Here is a 5,957-nt window from a genome sequence, read left to right on the forward strand (position 1 = left end):
TTGAATGATTAATCACATTTCAGTTCTGTATCCTGTCTTAATCACATCCTCCCTTTGTGACATCCTGAGTGAATTACATCCTTTCTTTGTAACAAATCCCTCCCTAAAAAAGAGAATAAAAGGCCAAGGTAGAGTGAATTCTGCATGCAATGCTGTGCAATGCTGGGCAATGCTAGGCAATATGTTTGCAGATCTGTCCACCTGCCAGCTTGCATCATATCTGTGTGTCTTTCTTTTTTGTATATATTTTGTCTCTCTCTTTCTCTATCGCTTTCACCGCCAGATATCCCTTCTTCGTGACACCCACACTTCCTTGTCGAGGCAGGACCCCGACATAGAACCTCAACATGGAGGCTTGCTTTTTGCAAATGCCTTCAATGCAGCTTTGAAATCTGCCTTCAGTAGCAATGGTTTTTCATCATATGCTACTTCTTTAAATGTTTGAAAATAGATCGTTTCTTTTTTTTGCAAAATGACTCTGTGTATTCCTTCCATACTTTATTCATGAGTCAATATTTTGTCCATGTTGTTATTGTTGAGTGCAATCTAGTGAGTTTCAGCTCTTAAGTTCCCTGTGTAGGGTTTACAAGGAGCCATCGGTGGGTTTCAACAGTCCAGTTGTTATTCTACAGTGCCATTTTGCACATAGAATTCTTCAACATTTTCAACTGAGACTTGAATTTATTTTCATTTCTTCTAGCTTGAGAAATGCTGAGTGTGTCTTTTCCTTGTGAGAAATTTGTCTGTCATACTGTGTTGCTGCGATGCTGGAAACTATGTCGCTAGTATTTTAAATACCATCAGGCTTTACCCATCATGGAAAGGTTTAGTGGCATTTTCATTTAAGCAGACTAGGAATAAGGAGACACAGACTACTTCTGAATATTGATCCACTGAAAACCTTATAAATAGCAGCAGAATGTTTTCAGATATAGTGCCAGAAGGTGAATCCCTCAGGTTGGAAGTTGTTCAAATATGACCGTAGGAGAACTACCTCCACAAAGTAGAGCTGACCATGATGAGAATAGAGTAAAGCCTTCAGGACCTTTGTTTGTTGAGGAGAAGCAGTAGTGAACATCCTTTCATGAATCGGAACACAGAAATTATGAAGTACTGATCTAGGAAAATTGGTAATTGTCAAAAATGAAATGGAATGCATAAACATTGATGTCCTAGGTATTAGTGAACTGAAATGGATATGTATTGGCCATTTTGAATCTGACAGTCATATGGTTTACTATGCCAGGAATGACAAATTGAAGAGGAATGGTGTTGCGCTCAACATCAAAAAGAACATTTCATGATATACCTTGAAATACAATTCAGTTTGTGATTGTTGTTGTTGTTGTTAGGTGCCACCGAGTAGGTACTGACTTATAGCGACCCTATGCATGAAAGAACAAAACACTGCTCAGTCCTGTGATACTCTCACAATTGTTGTCACATGTGAGCCCATTGATACTACCACTTTGCCAGTCCATATTTCTGGGGCTCTTCCTCTTTTACTCTGACCCTCCACCTTACCAAACATGATATCCCTCTCCAGTGACTGGTCCCTCCTGACATATGTCCAAAGTATGAGAGACGAAGTTTGACCATCCTGGCCTCCAAGGAGCACTCTGGCTGTACTTCTTTCAACACACATCTGTTTGTACTTTTGCAACCCATGGTACTTTCAATATTCTCCTCTAACACCATAACTCAAAGGCATTGATTCTTCTATTATCTTTCATATTTTCTCATGCATATGCTATTACTAAAAATACCATGACTTGAATCAGGTGTAACTTAGTCCTCAAGCTGACATCATTGCTTTTCAATACTTTAAAAAGGTCTTGTGCAGCATATTTGCCTAATGCAATATGTCATTTGATTTCGTGGCGGCTGCTTTCATGAGTATTGGTGGTTGATCCAAAAAAACCGTTTTTGACAACCTCAATTTTTCCTCCATTGATAAAAATGTTGTTTATTGGTCCAGTGATAAGGATTTTTGTTTTCTTGACATTGAGATGCAATCCATACTGACGGCTGTGCTCTTTGATCTTCATCAGAAAGTATTTTAAGTCCTCTTTACTTTCAGCAAGCTAGGTTGTATGATCTGCATATCTCAGGTTGTTAATGAGTTTTCCTCCAATCCTGATTCCATGTGTTTCTTCATAGAACCCAGCTTCTCAGATTATTTGCTCAGCATACAGATTGAATAAGTATGGTGAAGAATACAACCCTGTCACACACCTTTCTTAATTTTAAACCACTTAGTGTTCAAACAACTTAGTTTCAAACATGATCTGTTCAAACAACTGCATCTTGGTCCATGTGCATATTCTTCATAAGCACAATACATGTTCCGGAATACTCATACTTCACAATGTTGTCCATAGCTTTTCATGATCCACACATTTGAAGGCCTTTGTGTAGTCAATAAAGTACAGGTAAACATCTTTCTAATATTCTCTGCTTTTAGCCAAGATCCATCTGACATCAGCAATGATATCCCTCATTTCATGTCCTCTTCTGAATCTGGGTTGAAACTGTAGAAGTTCTCTGTCAATGTATGGTTGCAGCCATTTCTGTATTACTGTGAGTAAATTTTACTTGCATGGGATATCAATGATATTGTCCAATGATTTCTGTGTTCCATTCAGTCAACTTTCTGTGGAATGGGCTCAGATACGGATCTCTTCCAATCAGTCAGACAGATAGTTGTCTTCCAAATTTTTTGGCATAGATAAGTGAGTGTCTCCAGTGTCACCTCACTTTCTTGAAAGATTTCAATTTGTATTCCATCAATTCCTGGTGCCTTGTTCTTTGCCAATTACTTCAATGTACCTTGAACTTCTTCCTTCAGTATCATTGGCTCTTGATCATATGTTACCTCTCAAAATGGTTGAACATTGACTATTTCCTTTTTGTACAGTGACTCTGTATATACCCTCTATCTTCTTTTGATGTTTTCTGCATTATCTGATAATTTTCTCAGAGAATACTTTAATAAGGAAAGTTGAGGCTTGATTTTTTCCCCACATTTCCTCAGCTTGAGTAATGCTCAGCAAGTTCTTCCCTTTTGGTTTTGTATCTCCAGATCTTTGCATTTTTTATTTTAGTATTTGACTTTGTCTCCTTGAACTGAGCTTTGAAATTTTTTGTCCATCTCTTGTGCCCCCTCAGTTCTTCTAATTGCTTTATCATCTCTACCATGGAGAGCATGTTTCAGTGTCTCTTCTGACATCCATTTTGACCTTTTCCTTCATTCTTGTGTTCTTAATGACTTTTTGCTTTCTTCCTGTATGGTGTTCTTGATGTTATCCCACAACTCTTCTGGCATTCGATCTTTAGTGTTTAATATATCAAATCTGTTCTTCAGATGATCTCTAAATTCAGGTGGGATATATTCAAGATCATATTTTGGCTCTTGTGGCCCTTTTTTCATTTTCTTCAGCTTCAGTTTGAATTTGTATCAGAGCCATCTACTACTGTCTGTTCCATAATCTGCCCCTGTCTTTGTTTTGGCTGATGATATGGAGGTTTTCTACCTTCTCTTTCCAGAGATGTAGTCAGTTTCATTTCTGTGTATTCTAAATGGTGAGGTCCCAGTGTATAATCTTCTCTTATGCTGTCTAAGGTAGGTTTTTGAAATGAACAAATCATTGGTTTTGCAGAATTCTATCATGGGCTCTCCAACATCATTTCTATTACCAAGGCCATATTTTCCAACAACTGATCCTTCCTCTTTGGTTCTAACCTTTGCATTCCAATCACGTATAATGTTCAAAACATCTTGATTGCATATTTGATCAATTTCAGATTGAAGAAGTTGGTAGAATTCCTCTATTTCATCCTCCCTGGCTTTAGTGGTAGTTGCGTAAATTTGAATAATAGTTGCATTAACTGGTCTTCTCTGTAGGCACATAGATATTATTCTATCTCAGACAGTGTTGTACCTCCTGACACATTTTGATATGTTCTTTTTGATGATTAATGCAACACCATTCCTCTTCAATTTGTCATTTCCTACATAGTAAACCCTGCGATTGTCAGATTCAAAATGGCCAATACCAGTCCGTTTCAGCTCACTATTGTTGTTGTCAGGTGCCATTGAGTCGGAATCAAATCATAACGACCCCATTCATAACAGAACGAAACAATGTCCGATCCTGGGCCAACCCCACTACTGCTGCCACACTTGATGCTATCAATGATGCCACTTGGCAGATTCATCTCGTTGGGGGACTTCTTCTGTTTCTCTGACCCTCCATCTTACCCAGCATGACATCCTTCTCCAGCAACTGTTCCCTCCTGACAATATGTCCAAAGTATGAGAGGTGAAGCTTAGCCATCCTGGCCTCCAAGGAGCACTCTGGCTGCACTTCTTCCAAAACAGATCTATTGGTTCTTTTGGCAGTCCATGGCACTTTCAGTATTCTCCAATGCCACAACTCAAAGGCATCAATTCTTCTATGATCTTCCTTATTCACTGTCCAGCTTTCACATCCATATGAGGTTATTGAAAATACCATGGCTTGGGTCAGGCACACCTTAGTCCTCAAGCTGACATCTCTGCTCTTCAACACTTTAAAAAGTTCCTGTGCAGCAGATTTGCCCAATGCAATACGTCATCTGATCTCTTGACTGCTGCTTTCACGAGTGTTGATAGTTGATCCAAGAAGAATGAAGTCCTTAACAACTTCAATCTTTTCTCCGTTGATAAGAATGTTGTTTGTTGGTCCAGTGGCGAGAATTTTTGTTTTTCTGACATTGAGATGAAACCCATAGTGCCTAAGATATTGATGTTCATACATTCCATTTTGTTTTTGACAATTTCCAATTTTCCTAGATTCGTACTTCATGCATTCCATTTTCTGTTTATTAATGGGTGTTTAAAGCTGTTTCTCTTCATTTTGAGTTGTGCCCCATCAGCAAATGAAGGTCCTGATGGCTTTATTCTGGAGGGCTTTACTCCATTTGCATCATCATGGTTAACTCTACTTTGAGGAGGCACCTCTTCCCCAGTTGCATTTTGAGTGCCTCCCACCCTGAGGGCTCATTTTCTGGCACTATATCTGACAGTGTTTCTCTGCTATTCATAAGGTTTTCTTCAACTAGATTTTCTGAAGTAGTTCATCTGTCTTTCTTTCTAGTCTGTCTTTGTATGGAAGCTCATCTGAAACCTGTCCACTGTGGGTGACCCTGCTGATATTCAAAATAGCCATGGCATAGCTTCCACAATCCCAGTAACTCACAAGCCACCACAGTATGACAAACTGACAGATAAGTTATAGGCTGTTTGTTATAGATAATATTAATATGCCTACATAAAAGACCAGTTAATACCACTAATATTAAATACATGCACAAACTACTGGAGACAATGATCATGAAACTGAAGAATTCTACCAACTTCTTCATGGAGCTCTAGTTTCATAGTTATTACAAGTCGGCCTGCTAATATCAAGGTCAGCAGTTCAAAACTACCAGTCAGAGAAAGATGAAGATTTCTGCTGCAGTAAATATTAATTGATCAAATAATATTTTGAATTAGTACTACACAATTTCATGAATAATGTGTAAAACATAATATCATATTTCAATTTGCACAATTAATATATTTTGTGCTGTTATTGATACACATTTTACTTCTACATATGGTATAAATTCCAAGATTGTTGTTGTTAGGTGCCATCGAGTCAGTACAGACTCATAGCAACCTTATGCACAAGAGAATAAAACATTGCATGGTCCTGGGCAAACCTCACAATTGTTGCCACACTTTAGCCCATTGATGCTGCCACTTTGCCAATCCATCTCGCTGGGGGTCTTCCTCTTTTTCTCTGACCCTCCACCTTATCAAACATGATATCCTTCTCCAGTGACTGGTCCCTACTGACAATATGTCCTGAAGTATGAGAGATGAAGTTTGGCCACCCTGGCTTCCAAGGAGCACTCTGGCTGTACTTCAT

Source organism: Chrysochloris asiatica, unplaced genomic scaffold (assembly GCF_000296735.1).
Source record: "Chrysochloris asiatica unplaced genomic scaffold, ChrAsi1.0 scaffold00189, whole genome shotgun sequence".
NCBI classification, from domain to species: domain Eukaryota; kingdom Metazoa; phylum Chordata; class Mammalia; order Afrosoricida; family Chrysochloridae; genus Chrysochloris; species Chrysochloris asiatica.